Source organism: Dicentrarchus labrax, unplaced genomic scaffold (assembly GCF_905237075.1).
Source record: "Dicentrarchus labrax unplaced genomic scaffold, dlabrax2021, whole genome shotgun sequence".
NCBI lineage: Eukaryota > Metazoa > Chordata > Actinopteri > Moronidae > Dicentrarchus > Dicentrarchus labrax.
Genome location: NW_026136703.1, coordinates 19617611 through 19635750, shown reverse-complemented (window position 1 = coordinate 19635750; position 18140 = coordinate 19617611).

Genomic DNA, 18140 nt, shown 5'->3' with positions numbered 1-18140 from the left:
CATGGTGTTGCTAGTTTTGCCTACTTTATATACACTAGCAGTTCAAGTGGTTCCCAACCTACATCGGAGGGGTTGTAAGATGATAAATGGAGTGTTAGCATGTAAACTCAGTCAACAATGTATTTTGCTTATTGTTTCTTCCCTTGAATGTTCAAAGTTTGATACTTGAAGGTTGTTTTCACATTCAACTGCTGTAGTGAGAAAGTTTCTCTTTGTTCGCCTTAACTCTGAGTTTAAGACTTTAAGTACGAGATGATTGTGTGACATTTAACGATTGATTTGAAGGCCAGTCGTTGTGCAGTATGGAACTTACACAAAAAGCGATGTGAAAACCTCCAGCACACATACAGAGAATGGACTTTCCTATGAAGTAGCAGACGTCTTGTGTACCGCAGTTAAACTTGCACATTAATAGAACAGTTTCAAGAAATATAACAAAATATGCTTCTGAAATACATCACCTACATTTCTTTAATTACAGATAACTAAAAACTGCACTTAATTCAGTAATTGAGTAAATGTAGTTATCGACTTTCCACCACTGTTGATTGAGACACATAACCAAGAGAAAAGCTGAAGTGAGCACAACATCCACATTGAATTATCTCTCATGCAAACTTTCACAGTGGTTCAGCCTTTCTCACAACGCTGCCTTTGTCTTGTTCTCTCTGATTTTTGTACGCCTGCTTATGCATTCATGTTCATGTGTGTGTGTGTGTGTTTGAATTCTTACTCCAAGAGGATACATGCAGCTTTGTCTGAAGTGCTCACCAGTTACCATGACAATACTTCTTTGCAGGGGTTTGTAACAATCACCTACCTGTAGAAGTGATATTAATAAGATTTGTCCTTGCGTACCAACATACATAACTGTGTGAAGGACGGATTTAATACATTGTGCTAATCGATCTTGGTTTTATACAGCTGCATTCATCACATGGCCACAGTAAATGCATTTTCCCTCCACACATGATGCTCTTTCAATACAATATGTGCAGTCCTTGCAGCATTGGATTTTTATGAATAAAAATCAATAACCCTGCATTGATTGACCCTTTCACAAACTTAACAAAAAGCTGAATAAATGACCATCAACAAGCAAACCTATTATGTCCATTGCCATTAATGATCACCCCATCAGTCTAGAACCCAACTACCACAATAAGAAAGATAGTGGGATAAAAATGTATTTCAAAATGTGGACGACGAGCACTTTCTCTTCAGATATCTCGAAAAACATATAAATGCTAAAGTTGGTTGAATTTTGCTCTATAAAAAAATAGCATCAATCGCACCACCATGTTTGCAAGTTTGAGAGAATTTGCATTTTGGCTAATAGCTCATGAACCCTGAGGCATAAGAGGAAATTGGGTTTTGGCATGGATGTATTATAGGATCTGGATACTGAAACTCAAACATGGCACCCACTCACTTGAATGGAAATTGTGCATGAGCCAAAAAAGTTTCCTAGCTTCTGTGTTTGCTTCTGCTTCATATGTCCTACTGTACATTTGCTTGGTGTTTCTCCTGCCGGCCACACTTTCCTGCTCTGCCCATATATACTTTACATTGGGGTGACATCATGCATGCAAATAAAAATTAGTTTTCTAGTCTTTTACAAATATAAAACCTTCATGGATGAAACATTCACACTAGAAAGAGTGATAATTGAGTTTGCAGTTTGAGGCATTCTGTCAATGTTTTTACAGACGTTGTGTTTAAAAATGCTTTTTGGGTCGCAGGAGATGTTTTTGTTGCAGTACTGCAGGTGATCACCGGGACAAATTGGTAGCAAAGCTGCAGAGGTCTTTAGAAGTCTAACTGAAATCACATTTCGTCAACAATTTTTGTTGTCCAAAATAATGTCAGCATGTTTTTTTTTTTATGTATTGTTAAAAGTTTTGTATCACTAAAAGTAAGAAAAAAGGCCTGAAGAAATATCAGAAATGCTCCTTTTCCTCTCAGCTGATTGGATTGACAGCCCAACCAGAGACAACATCAACAAACCTGCGTAGGCTGCATGTAACAGGCAGAGTGTTGTTAGCAGTATTAAACAGTAAAGATCACATCTGAAGTGACGTTTGCAGCTATGTTTGCGTGCCTTTAATGTGTGTCTGTTAAACAGCTGAGCAGTTAATTAGCTATGTAACCTACAAACAGACGTTAGCAGAACACTTTTCCCTGGGGGATGTTTGTTTGGTGGCTCAGTCAACAATCTAAGGAGTAGGACAAGACGTGTGTTCACGTTTGTAAGTCAGATGAAAAGGAGACTTTAACAAGAAAGCTAATGTTGGTCGATGCTCAGAGTCTTGTGTTGTGGTTACTGGTTTAAGACCTAATGGGCTGTATTGAAATAAGGTTTCCATACTTAAACAGATAGGTACCATCATAAAACCAAACACATAAAATGTAAATTGCTTATCTTATTTTATTTTTAATTACAGAATATACTTATATATACTATATTTCTCTCTTCTGGTTTCATATTTTTTTCTGAAAAGAGAAAAACAGGACAAGTGATTTACAGAGCAGATATGAATGCCACAGCAGGCAAAAAATATTTAATTTCAGTTGGATTTACATAAATACATACAATACATTCATGATCAGGGAGGATATTTGTATAAGCATGTATTTGTATAATAAATTTGTCTATGAGTACAAATTTCACTTCCTATTCTTCATAGTCTTCACCAAACTTGGCACATGTCACATTTAGACGACTGTTTCATTAGTGTTTTGATATTCCTTACCATCTTCCTACAGTTGGTTACCAGAGTTGGTTAATTAAAGTAGGTGTAACCTTTGTTATTCTTATAACTCTTCAATATAAGATTCAGTTGCAACCAAATTTAAGTTACGTGTCCAGACAGGACCGCTGAACAACCCTGTACAATTACATGGAATTTCACCTCTAGATGGCGCTACAGTAAAAGTAAATGTTTTATTTTAGATATACTCTGGCCATCTGCTCCACATACTGACCAAAAACACAACATAATCTAAACCGTGTGGCCACTGGTTACTAATAAAGTCATCAAGGCTAATATATTATCAGTGCAATCAAAAGGCTAATTGAGCTGTCTTGAAAATATTTCAAGTCAACACAGCTGACGACACCGCTGTCTCCATGTCCCACTGTCAGCTGCTCCTCGTCCCACAGTGTCCTGGCAGCACTTGGACGGGATGCTGATCCACTCTCTCCCAGTGCAGACTGCAGGCCTGTGGCTCAACACACTGAAGCTCCACTTCTTTTTCTTCTATTTCATTTGCAATGCTAATGCACAGGAGACAGCTGTCATCTTGCAGCGACCATGATCAATCCAAAGCCGAGGGGGGGGAAGGAGGAGGGAAGGAGGAAAAAAAAGATAAATAAAACTGCTGGGTAAATAGGTCGGCCTATTATCTTCTGGCCTAGCATGGGTGCCGGTCCTTGAGAGCATGAATTTCAATGAAAGTCCTTTCACCGAGGGGAAAGAAGAAAGAGAATAAAATATGGAAAGATGCCTACAGAAACAAATGAGAGCAGAAAATTAAAAGTGAAATGAAGGAAAGCAAACAAGTTTTGTTTTCAGCTGCCTTGTTGAAAGTACTCTTTATCAAGCATTGGAGGGGCTTCATGGAGAGTGGTATGCTTCCTCCTCAGCATGTATGTGTGTGAGTGCTCTTCATTTAGGATGTAGATGTCTCTCTTCTTGAGAACACATATATCTGATTACTCAGGTTGGTTTCCTATTTCGTGGAAGTGTGTCTGGCAAGCATTGTTTATAACAATCCAATACAGAAACAACAATGTTCAAATTTATGGATTCAATTGTGCATAGTAGTTTTTTTTGTGTGGAAGTAATTGATATGCCCCTTTTTGTAATAAGCCATTAATTTAAATACAGGCTTTTCTACTTGTTCTCTCAGTGAGTGCTCTAGCTTGTGTTGGCACAATAGAATCCAGAGAAAGAGAGAACTGACTTTTATTTTTCATTCATTCAGTACTTATGAATCATTTCACATGCATTAAGCAAAATGGTGCAGAGAAGATCAATGTGCATAATTATACTGATAAACAGTGGTGGAAAGACAATACTTCAATACATTTAGTTTATTTAGAGTATACTTCCATTTTATGCTACTTTTCTACTACATTTAGTCAACATTACAGCTGCAGACTTTTTGAATCAAATTCCCAGGTCCAAAAGCGTCCCAACCTGGGAATGAGACTCAACAATTAACTATCTTTCCTGGCTCTGATTGGTTGTTTTCATTCAGCCATGGTACATTCTTGCAAATATCCTTAGGAGCACAAGGAGGAGGCAGAGGAACCTGATTATCTGTCTCATTTACACTCAGGATACAGTGAAAGTTTTAGCAAATATGAAATTTTTATGCAAGTTACCTACTGCAGCCTTAATACATCAGTGAATTGGCCGATATTAGCTTTAATATACCTCTGTGTCTGTGTGTATGTTGGCCGATAAATAAGACATCTCAGTGCAGAAGTGCCATACTAGGTTTGAGGTAATTTAGAGGTGTCTGACAAACACTGACAAGTTTAGTTTTTTCAACTGTAAAATGTCCCATTTATTATATTATTCAATATCGGCCCCAAAAATCCAGTATTGATTGGGTTACTGTTATAAAATAAGTGTTTAAAGAAGATGAGCATAGAAAATAGGATTATTATACAATAGAATAACTATCCAACAGTGTATTAAAAAGGCTAGGAACCCAAATGATTCAGAGTTTACAATCCCATAAAAAATACAAAACAAACTAAATAAAAATTATATAATGAACTAGATCATCTTTGCTTATTGCAGATTAATCTTTAATTAATTTGATTAACTAATTGTTTCGGCTCTAATATGAAATAGATGAAATTAGCTCCACCTCAGCCATATTAAGATGTTTTTTACTAGTTAATGCGTTAGTATCAATAAATATGTAATGTGTAGTATTGTAACACAGACAGGGTTATTCTATCTGATCGTTACTTTTAATTCAATACATTTTGCATGCAAGACTCATAATGGAGTAATTGTACACTGTGGTATTGGTATTACTTAAAGTAAAAGCTCTGAATGCTAAAGGCAGTGAAGGAACAACAGATCATTATATTTAAATGGAGCATTAATTGGTTGTCAGGACAGATGCAGCGACAGTAGAGGTGTAAGTCAAAATATCCAGACAGCACTCTGTAATTTGTGAACCACATGATGACAATGGAGGTCAGTCAAGACACAAGAAGCTATTACTTTTCCTTCACTGCCTTCACTTTCTCCGCTAATAATGTTTGCCTAAGCTAGATTGAGGGAAATGAGGTGGAAAACCCGAGCGTGTGTGTGTGTGTGTGTGTGTTTGGGAGGTGGGGTAGATCTATTTCGGTGTAGTGGGTGGGTTTGGTGTGAGGGGGGAATCAATTGATTCCTGTTGTTAAGGAGTAGCGACAATGTTTCATCTTAAGATGTCATCTCTCTCTATCTCACTCTCTTTCTTACCCCCAACCTACACACACACACACACACACACACACACACACACACACACACACACACACACACACACACACACACACACACACACAAGCCTGTTGATGTCAGAGGCAGCAGCAGTAATCCCTGTGCTAGGCCGCCCAGATCATTATAGACTCTGATCTGCAGTCCCTGAAAGAGGGAATTAGCTGGGAACACAATCCCAGCGACCTCTGTGACACGGGGACAAAGCCTCAGCTGCCGGGGGTCCACATCCCCTAAACCAGCCCATATGGCTCAGACAAAACTGTTACAATGGCCGCTACAATGGAAACACGGTGGGAGGGTCTGCCGTCCTGCCTCTGTGTGTGAGTGTCCCTGCAAGATCTGACAGTTTGTCTGTGTTTGTAGACTAATATGTTGATCTCAGGTTGTGGATTGTCAACAGGGCAGCATGGGGTGCAGGGATCTTTTTGTTTTTGTTTTTTTTTTTTGCCTCACACTTGCTGTACAAATACCTCCTTGGTTTTCAGCGTGAAAGTATATTTAGAGCTGAGGTCCCCAGTTTTGTCCACATGTCAGGTTTCTCCTGTGTTGTTCCCTACTTCTACAGTAACATCAGACAGGAGTGGAGGATATGTGTGTGTGCGTGTGTGTGTGCGTGTGTGTGTGTGTGTGTGTGTGTGTGTGTGTGTGTGTGCTCCTCCTATACAGCCTGTTTCCTATATGTAAGTCTTTCCTCTGCCCTTTTCCTGTGAGCTGATGGGTTTCCTAAGAGCCCCCCTGGTGTGTTCATGCTGAGCAGCTCTTTGTGTTTTGGGCAACTGGAAGAGACCCCCTGCTTTTAGAATACACACAAGATCTCTCTCACTGTCTGTCTCTCTGTCTCTCTGTCTCTCTCTCTCTCTCTCTCTCTCTCTCTCTCTCTCTCTCTCTCTCTCTCACACACACACACACACACACACACAGACACTTTGTTAGGCTGTCCAGACACCTGTTCTCTTGTCTTACAGTAATTCTTTCTAATGTGCACACAAACACATAAATCTTCCTGATGCGTTGCTTTAACACTCCACACTCTAAATAAATCATGTTATGTCGAAGAATGTACGTTTGGTCGTCTCAAGAAAAACAACAGCATTCGTTGTTTCAGAAAATGCCAATAATTCAACATACAGTATGCGTATATTCAAGTTACGAAGCCATCTAACTAAACAATACGTCTGACTTTATCACAGGAGATTGTTGTTTCCCGTTTTCCTATTGATAGTCACCGTTGGTTTCTTTTAACCATGACAACAAAAGGTCCCCTAACCTTCACAAAGTAGCAGTGATAACCCAAACCATGATCTTTCCCAGACCCTAACCAAGTAGTTTTTTGTGCCTAAACTTAACCAAATCTTTGAAACAGCTGCACAACTTTGATCCTTCAGTTTTGTGCAAAATCAAAAAAGGAACTTGTGTTACATTTGTGTCCAATGTTAACATTTCTGGCCACATATTTTTCACTTGCTTTTCAAGGATGCTCAGAGGATACTTTATCTCTTCCTTCCCTCATATACAATCTGTATATTGATTCTGAAACTGATTTTCAAAGACTGGAAAAACTCCAGTTTTACCAAAGTTGGTTATGAGAATTGATTTCTATCAACCATCAGAAAAGAAACTTGGTCTGAATAAGAGTTCAATTATGTTTTATATATATATATATATATATCTGCTTTTTTCCCCGCAGTGCAGTGCAGAGATAACCTTGTTTTTTCATGACTGTGTCTTTGTATTTTTATGAAGGTTTCCAGTTTTTTGCCTGTTCCAAATTGCATTGCTTGGTTTGACACTGGTACACCTGAGTCAAACCACGCAATGCAATTCCCAGTTTTGTTTAAACAAAAGTTGTCTTTCTGTCTCACAACCAGTGGTGAAGTGTTGCCTGTAGAAGTTGGTATACTAATTTATGCTCCAAATATTTTTTTATATTTTGTTTATCCAGAAAAGGATAAACGCTGTGTGTTATAAACAGTGACTGCTCTTGGATATTTAGCTCACCCAGTAGTATTTGCTCTAAATCTCTTCACTACTGCTGCTTGACTTCAGGAAGGATCATTAGAAAATTAACATCAGCCACAGAAGAGGTGCAGATTTTGCAATCAATACAGGCCTACAGACAACAACAGGTGAAACAGCAACATAATGATTCATTTTGAGTATTTCTTACTCCTTACTCCATCCACTCATGAAAATCTGACAACTACGTTATGCCTTCGCCATCCTAGGAAACAAAATTCAGCTCACAGAACCCTACTGAATTATGGTACATCTAATGCTGACTGAAAAATAAGTGTGTATACTCCATATACCTGCGTATACCAATGCACTGAACCACTGCTCACACACACAACAAACCACAGAATAAATTGTATTATTTTAAACCATGTAAGCTGCCATTTTTTTAGGTAGTAAAACTGGGGAACATAGGTAGAAGAAGAGGTAGAAAGGTAAATAATTTAATAGTTAGCATATTTAGGAATAATATGTGAATATCAATAAGTATAACACACATTTATTTTCTTCAGCTGTTTTTAATGAGGTGTGAAATCTGCGGAGGATTCTGTTTAGTTTCTCTCTTTTTTCTGTTTTCTGAAGCATTAGTGGAGGCATATAAAAGATAATGGGCTCTTCTAATCTTTTATTGCTGAGCAGTCAGATGTAGTAGCTGTCAAAATGATGAGCCTCGCTCTCTTTTTGGATATTCTGTATGCAAACTTTACTGTTCATGGTTCCACAAAGGCAACGGCAATGGGAACTATTCCTAACAATGATTTTCACCTCCTGTAATCCATTTAGGAATTTAAGAGTGAAATAATTTCATACTTGCTTGAACTTGCTTGACATGTGTTACTTCCAACTATCTCAGAGCTGATCGAATAACAAAGAAAGTCATCTTGTATCTTCATTTCTTTTAACAATGGTGAGTGGTGAGTACTCGTTGCTGTTAAATGGTTATAAGGCTCCTGTTTTCACCTATCAGGCTGAGTTATTTCTCTAATGGTCCTTGCTCATGTGAAGTGGGTTAGAGAGCTGGCCACTTTTTGCTCATATGGCCCCCTTCATCATATTTAAAACACTGGGAACGATTACACAAAAATTGATTGAGCTGCTTGTCATATGAACACTGAGCTACGATGAGCCTCCACATGACTTTCTTTCCAGGCGCGTGTCCTTTTTCACCAGTATTAACGTTTGGTATGATCCTTCTCGAGTCAATAGTGTTACAGCGGAGGTGCATTTTCTCTGGGGGCCATATTCTCTCTTTCTCTTTTCTCTCCACTCTCTTCTCCACTCTTCACCCTCTCCAATTAGGGGAGCTCCAGCTGTGCACCAGTCAGGATCAGAGGCTCCTTCTATTAGCCAAATCCATTTGTGTAGCGATTGAATCACTCCCCAATCTTCTCTCTCGGTCCCCCCGGCCCCCACAACCCCAAATACACAAACGCATCCATACACCCACACTTTCACGAGCGCCCACACACACACACACACACACACACACACACACAGCCTTTCTGACAGCTCCACAAATAGAAATATAACATAGAAATATATCCATGGGGATGCTCCTGGCAAAATCAAAAGATTCTTATTTAATCCAGGCTGAGATAAAAGTCTAAAACTGATTAATAATGCAATTTCTGCAAATACCATTACGGTTGAATTGCTTAGTAATCCAATCCAAATAATTTGCTAATAATTTTTCCAAGAAGCATCTTTTAAATAACTATATAATTTGTTATTAGAGGAAAATAGGGTAGTTTTAAAAGAACTGCCACACCCAAGTGAATGTTAATTCATTTATTATTGGAACGTGTATGTTGTAGCCTAGTGTATGTACAAATTTATTCTTTCATGTCCAACTAACCTGCTGTGCAGACACTAAAAGACTCTATAGCGATTAATGGGGATTAATTACTTGGTAATTGCCATTATAGGGTACTGCGATTTTGGCCTATAATTAGTACCAAGTGAAAAAAGCCTCATTGGAAATGATTATTAAATTATGGACCTGTAAAATTAAGCATTTTGAAATATATTAATCAGGAAAGTAAATTCATGTCATATTTTCTAGGATACTTTGATGTGAGACAGGCTTTTAAAGTTGCAAAAACTGTTGAATTCTTCCATGTCCTTGATAAATTTCCCCATTTATACCAGAAGGTGGCACAATTGTGTAGGAACAACTCAGAGGCCAGGCATTCATCATGATGCCATTGATGCAATATGAAAAGCTTTAGATAGTCATATATATTAAAAAAATGTATCTCCATCTTTGTTCCCTGTATGTTAAGAGACCTCTTGACCTTTTGCCCTGAAGACAGTGCTAACAAATTGCCAAAATGGCTTTTTATTTTGCAAAAAAATAAATAAATTTTGGCTTAAAAGAGAGAGCCTCAGATGAAGAGTATATGGCCCTTCCACAGAGTCATCAAATTCAGACTCATCAAGGTCAAGTCTTTTGTAAATCTCTATCAAGTGTACTTTTCTGTCCTCCACTCGCGCCGCTTTTCTACCCACATTCTATCTCTGTCACACACACACACTTGCTTTTTCTTTCTTTCTCCCCATCCTTCTTGGTACTCTTGAGTGACGGCGCCTGGTCATGGACACATCAGTCCCTGTAAAGAAACCTTCAGAGTGGCACTGCGCTGAATGTTAGAGATGATTCCTCAACAACTTTAATGGCTGTCAATTTCTGCCGCAGTTATAAAGCACCAGGAGAGACAACTACAAACAAATTCTGAGTTTCCAGACTATTACAGCCACACTATATTTGTGGGACAGAGGCTAGTTCTTGAAAAATGATTCAAGAATAGAGGAAGCTGAAGTTATAAACTCACATCTCTTGGAGAAAGCCATATACTCATTGAACTTCAGTTTTACTTTCTTACTTGAGGAGATCTCTTACAACCTATGTAAACTCAACTTTTTACTGTGGCATTTTGAATGAAATGTGATAAAAATGGCTTTAAATTCCAATTCAGATGGTCCATGTGCAGATTATTTATAATTTTTAAGTTAGTGTTATGTCTTAAGAGTGGATTTACTAAAATTTGGTTTCTAAGAGCTTTCAAGAGAATTTTTTAAAGAAATTCTTTTCTTATAACGATATCATGAACTACTGCACTTGATACTTGATTTAAAAGTTGGTAAAACTTTAGAATAAGGTTACAAAACAAATGCTAATGCATGAGTCATGGTAACATAATGTATGAAATCAAGTCACTCAGAGTTTATGTGATTAGTTAATGGATAATCAGACAAGGATTATAGACGTATTCTCATAGAAATATTAAGATGTTTTAATTAATCTGTAGTCAAATACAAAAAATATCTTACTGCATGACGCGAAGGTCAGCAGAAAAAAAATCTGATTCCTGAAACAACAGTAATAGTTCTCACTTCATTAAACTCTTCACATACACTCAGTGACCACTTTATTAGGTACACTTATCCAGTCTAAGGCCATCTCATATAAACTGTTCTGTGAGGTTCAGTTTTTGTTGATGTCATTGAGGTGTTAATTAATTAATATCTTTTAGCACTGAGGCCATAGTGGTGGTGTTGTACTGGACTTCCTTATTATAATCAGTTTCTACTATTCCGCCCCTCTCATGTATGTACATGGGAAGGACAAAAAATAAACACCTCTAATATATAATATAGTTCAGTACAACATCATCTTTAATTATGACATCAGTAATTCAAATATATATCACCAAAACCTGAACATTATAAGCTCTGTAAAGATATATATTCTGGTGGAGCTGTTGTATTGCACTGCATTAGACTGTATAGGTGTTCTTAATAAAGTGGTCACTTGTACGTCCTTTCTCCACCGATGTGTCAACTGCTACCTGCTAGATGTTGGATTTAGTGCACAGGTACGTTTACTTTCAACAACAAAAAAATATATAATAAAAAAAAAACGTCCCTGTGCCATAAACAGAGGTTGTAGGGTCACGCTGCAACATTTACATTAAAAGAAGCTTCATTTTATTCTATGAGAAATGGTATTGTTGTGCTTTCAGAGAGGCTGGTCTCAGAGAGTCTGAAGTGGCCTTTTCTCTGGAACTGGTTTTCAACTAATTTGGTGCCATATAAACGTTGGTAGAATGTTTTTCTTCTTTTCAAAACAGTCTGGAAAGAAAACATTTGGAGGTTGAGGCATTAAATGTATTCATGGGGGAGCACACCTGATCTACACTGATGTATTTTCCTGCCCGGTCGTCGGCCCACTTCACCTCCAGAAGTTCAAGGCTGAGAGATGCCTCTGGTGCTCTTGATGACATGAGTTTAAGAAAAATAGCTGTGGCTAAAAGGCTTGGCAAGGTGTTCTGCATGGGCATCCGAGTGTGTTTGTTTGAGGGGGTGCACTTGACCTCCTCCCTCTCGAGGAGCGATGGAGGAGACAGTGGAGGGCTGCTCAAGGCTGTCAGTCAGACTTTTTGCTCTCATGGAGCTGCTGCTGCTGTACGGCTCACAGCTCCACACGCAAGAAAATAGTGAATAAATTGACATGTTGAGTATTTGATTTTACACCTTTTGTTTCAGTGCAGTGATACATTACTGGCTTTTTGTGCTTAAACATAATAATTGTCTGTGGATTTGCTATTTTCTTTTTGCCATACAACATATGAGGTTGGTCCAGAGTGCAGTTAAATCTGTAAAGTGTGAATTAAAAAACAACATCTGAACACAAAGATAGGGAATAAGGATAAAGACGGAGAGGAAACAGAACATTTTGAAAATTGCTTTAAATTTATAATTTATTTAATTCATGCATTTGTTCATTTTTATTGTTGTTTTATAGTGTTTTAATAGCTGTTATTTTCATTTTAATAAGTTCATGATAAGTATCTTTAAGCGTCATGACTTGTTTAATTGTCACAACAGTAATATTTATTATCATGAACATAAAAGCAGAAATAAGCTATATTTGACTGATCTTGGTCCAGTGGTTATCTTTAATAGGAACAAACAAAACAAAACAAAAAGCACGAAATCAATAAATCATAAAAAAAAAAGAATTGCCAAAAAACACTTCTCGGTGGAGGTCTGTGAAATGTCCTTGACCTTTGACCTTTCCATGCAAGCTGGTGTCTGGGTTTTTAAAATATCGTATCTCAGCAAAGTAACCAAAAAAAAAAAAAAAAAAAAAAACTTGTATATAATCCTTAAATACAACAAAATACTGAATATTTATTGTTTTCTGGTTTAGGGAATAAATAAATGTTAAATTCTAATAGCCTGATGTCTTCGAATGACAGATCTCCCTCTAATCAGTGTGAATGAGCTATGAAGCTTTAATTCCACTAAAACCTTCAGCGTAAAACTAAAACAAACATTTCATTTATCACCTGCTTAAATTATTTTTTCATACATTTTTTGGACCAAAAATCAGACCAAAATATCAGATCAATCCAAGGTCACACTTAGTTCAAATACTGTATATTTTCCTTCTGCGAAAAACCTGTACCGAAGAACAACTATCTACCACCATCTTAGAACTTTAGAATTACGCCTCTAACTTGGTTTTGTTTTCACCGTCTCTCTTCCCTCTCAAGATGATAGTGCTGATTGTGATTTGTATTTTCAAAGCTGGGGCGGGAAAGCGTGTGGGTGTTCAGGGGGTGTAGGTGTTTGCAGGAGAAAAAGACAATACAATTAAATGATTAATGCACAGCGGGGCCACTGACAATTAAAACTATTATAGAAATTAAAATGGCATTATGTCACAGTGGAAAGCTGATGATACCCGTGCCGTCTTTTTAAAAGCAATTTTCATAATTCCAATAATTGAAATTACGGCATATTCATTCATTTACTGGGTGAGGAGGGCTAAGAGCGGCTACTAATGAAATGCAATCATTAGCATCCAAACAAAGTAATTGGGTAGTCTTTTATCCTTGGAGATAGGTGATAAGGCACAATCACCCCCGTCACCCCCCTCCATCAAAATGCAAAAGCAAGTAATTAAAGCACAGACAAAGATGAGACCAGCGCTGCTGCTGTGCTGTACACCTCTGAAAACAGCACTGATTGCCTTGATTAGAGACCTTACTGTACCCTCTGATTTTGTTTATGGATACTCTGACATTCTTGGGGAATAGAAGGGGTTGGGGGTAGATGGGTGTGGATTATGAATTTGTTTTGAAGATGGCTGAAAAAAATTGGAAAGGATGGGAAACTCTTTTTTTTCTTTTTTTTCTTTTAATATATACTGTACTCCAGGGTGCCACCTAAGGGCCCCCTTTCTACCTGTGATGGAGCTTGAAATCACTACTAAATCCACATTTGGCTCAGTTAGGTATTAGCTCCTTGTACATACTTAAGTTAATGGAAAATAGTGCTGCTGTGTGTAACAATTACCAACCTGCTCCAGAGGACAGAGCAGCAAGAAAAGGGTGGATGGGTGTAGGTGGAGAGGTGAGCCGGAGAAGAAGAGAGAGATTGAAGTGAGAGGAAGATGGGCACATGAAGAGTCTTGAGAAAAAGAGCTCCTTCTCACTCGTCTCTCTAGTGGGGACACCATTCTCTCTCCATTTTCTTGGCTACCTCCTCTGTGGCGTTTGGGACGCTTCTTCCCGGTATGTCAGCCCAACCCCCACCCCGCAACCCCCCCTTCCTCCACAAGACCGCCATCCTTAGAGAGCGCCATTAGGCCCTCCTGGAGGGGAGTCAAGAATATAATGCGTGAGGGGCCACCTTCTAAAAAAGAACCCAGTGGAACCTTTTCTACTTGTGCCGTCCCCTCATTAACACTCTCCTCTCCTCTGTGCCCGCTCCAAACTTCAATCTCACCTCTTCCTCTACTCCTATGTTTATCTCCAGTAGTAAGGTAGCCCGTGTGTCTACCCCCCGAGGGCCGTGGAGGGAGAGCATTTCTTGCTGGTGGGGCAGACAGTTGTCATGGCCACCTCCTCCCACGCTCTCACCCAATACCTCCACCTCCTCTGAGATGGACTGATGAGAGGATAACAAAAGGACCTGAGGGGAAAGAAACTCCTTTCCTTATAGCCTTGGCCCTGAAGCCCACCATTCCATTTTGCAGCCTGTGAAAGTAGGGCTTTTCATCTCAAAAGATCAACACATTTCTCTCCTGCAGGCACCTACACCATTTCTCTCTCCCATTTTCTCCCTCTCCCCTTTCTATACACCTCTCTCTTTCTTACTCCTTGGCAAATGGGAAAACTGTCCTTGGTTGGATTCTGTTTTTCAAAGGATTCAATTCTCCTTTGTACACACTTGATCTGACCCTGTGACAGGCATTAAGTGTGTCTTCTGCCTGATACAGAGGGCTCGTGTTCTGTGTGCTGATGGACACAGCCCATTATCACACACAAGTGCAAGCGCACACACTCTCACATACACAGACAAAAAATGCACTTGTTCACATGTCAACATATGCAGACAAGCAGAAGCACGCACAGGCATCGACTCATGGACATATCGTGCATTTGTATGCGGGCAGTCACATGTATATGCATGCAAGCAAGCAACCACACACACACACACACACACACACACACACACACACACACACACACACACACACACACACACACAAACCCGGTCAGTGTTGCCTGTGAGCTGATGTGCAGAGAATAACAGTGACTTTAAAACATAAGATATGTGCTGCTGAGCACAAACTAATGGTTTTGACAAGAGCAGTGAGAGAGTTGAAGAGGTCACAGGCGAGAAACGTTCAAAGCTGAAGACACCTGAAATGTGAACAGAGTGGTGATTAGACATTAAAGAAAAGACACACACCAGCTCAAAACTAAAATATTTGGGTCATTTTAGGGCAGCAACCAGATCTACAGGTAGATGTGCAGTACTTGTCTTGGTCAGAAGCATATTCTGAGACAAAGCAGGTTAACTACTGTAAGGATTTTACGTTTTTTTATGGCAAAACTGTCACTTAAATAGCTACAAAAAAGTTAATCTCTTCAAATTCGATATCTATGATGTAATCAGAAAACATAAAAATAAAAAAACAAGTGGTAAATGCAAAACATGGCTTGGAAATCAAAGTTAAGATTAGATAGAAGACTACATCTTAATTCTCACTTTATGAGCAGATGCCCAGAGTTTGGTGGTACTGAAGCGGCTGTCAAAGCCAACTGTGTTGCTTATATCGCACATCGAGCAGAACAGAACGACATCATTATTCATTTAGAGTCAAGTTTCTGGTCAGCGAATGCTGACCAGTCCCATATTTACTCTCTTGTAGCTCTCTTTTTGGTCTCTACCATCTCAAATTCAAATTCTTTAGCTGCTAACAGCTAGTTACTTAGTGTGTCTGTCTGCCATTTGGTGTTGAGCAGGTAGCCTACAGTAGGTTTTTAATGGTATCTTGTTGAAAACATCTGCCTGCTGTTGCTAAAAAAGACGCCATGAGACGGTTGAGAGTGAACCAAAACAGTAAAGTATTGGGTTGGAAGCTAAACAATGATCTAAAACTCAAGATAAAGCTCCTTAAAGCTCCTTCATCACTACGAGTGACCCCTGTCACATTATAACGTTGTCACGTTGTCACTGATACATTGTTAATATGAACATGTTATAGAGCCCGACCCAGCCAATATCGCTGACATATTGGTATCAAATCAGTATTGGCGTGGATGTTATCCAATACAAACTGATATGAAAACTGTTTTTCTCGGTATATAATGCAGAAAAAAATGCTTCTGGTAATATATTGGTGTCACAGCAAAGTTATCCAGCAGACTTCACTGTGATTGATAATATTGAGGCAAGCAGCACAGACTGAGAAGCAGCTATCAGCAACAGAAATGGTTGACAATGTAAAACATAAATATTCTTTACTAGAATACACAGGGGTCAGTATTAGGTCCAAAACTATTTATACTTTACACAAATGACATATGCAAAGTTTCAAAAACATTAAAATTAGTATTATTTGCAGATGACACTAGTATTTTTTGTTCTGGGGGGGATTTACATGAACTACTGGGGAGGATCACCACTGAAATGTGCAAACTGAAAATGTGGTTTGACAGAAACAAATTATCGTTAAACTTAAGTAAAACCAAATTCATGTTATTCAGCAATTGCAATAAGAATACACAAGTACAGTTACAAGTAGATGGGGTGGACGTTGAAAGAGTATATGAAAACAAGTTTCTCGGGGTAACAATTGATGATAAAATTAACTGTAAGTCTCATATAAAACATGTACAAAGCAAACTGTCAAGAAGCATTTCAGTTCTGAGCAAAGCAAAATACATTCTGGACCACAAATCTCTCCACATTCTCTACTGTTCACTGATATTTACAATACTGTGCAGAGGTTTGGGGCAATACTTACAAATGTACAATACAATCTCTATCCATACTACAGAAAAGAGCCATAAGAATAATTCATAATACGGGTTATAGAGACCACACAAATTCACTATTCTTAAAATCAAAAACATTAAAATTCACTGACCTGGTTAATTTCCAAACTGCACTAATCATGTACAAAGCAATAAACAATCTACTTCCTGAAAATGGAGGGTTGAGTTCAACTTAAAACATCAGCAGGCACGTACAATGTTAAAAAGTTTTTGTCTTTCAGTTTGTGGAGTGAGGTTGTGGAACAGACTGGGTGCGGAGCTCAAGCAATGTCCAAGCATGATCCAGTTTAAAAAGCGGTACAAACACATGGTTTTCACAACGTACAGGGAGGAAGAAGGGCTTTAACAATCGGGTGTTTTCATAAATGATTTATGTATTTGTTTATTTCATCTATTTATGTTGGGGAGAAAGAGTGTTAATTGAGTAGTGGAGAAGGGGTAGGTTTAAATAAGTATATGCTTCATCCTACTCCTTTTCGGACATGTGGGTTCACATTATTACTTTTGTTTTGACTATTGATATTGTTGTTTTGACTATTTTCATTGGATTTGTTTGTTTGTCAGTTTGCTTTGTTGTGTTACTCGCACATGTTCGAAATAAAAAAAGAGAAAGAAAATAATTATATGTTTAAGAAAACAGCCTTCTGAGTACCTTTGCATAGTCATATCAGTGCAAATTCAGTGCAATTATTTAATTCCAGCTCAAAAATTCACTACATATCAGTAGTTGGTGAATTGGTATCGGTCTTAAAAATCCCATATTGGTCAGGCTCTCATGTTATATCTGCTTTAAGTATTAGTCATGCATAATTTACATGCAAGGAAACATCCATGGTACCATCCAATCAAAAGCAATCAACAGTGTTAACAGGAATAGCATTGCAAGCTGTAATATACTGTAACATGCAAGCTGACCAAGTAGTATAATGATGTAAGTATGAAATATGTGTTTCAGAGTGAGTAGGATTCATACAGTTTAGAATGAGAGAGAAATTATGCAAACCGAGCTGATGTCACTTAGTCTTTGGTTTGATGTTAATAATAATAATAATGTTTTGTTTTGTATTGTATTTGAGGTGGTTTTGTGTGATTCTTTTCAGAATATTTCTATACTATATAGCTATATTCCATATTAATTACATATTTTATACATGGGTCATATATTAGCTTTGTTAGTTGGCTCCTACTGTTACACCTGGCATCTGCTTGATGTAAATATTTAGTAACAGCTCATCTCTATGTGAGAACTATTACTGGG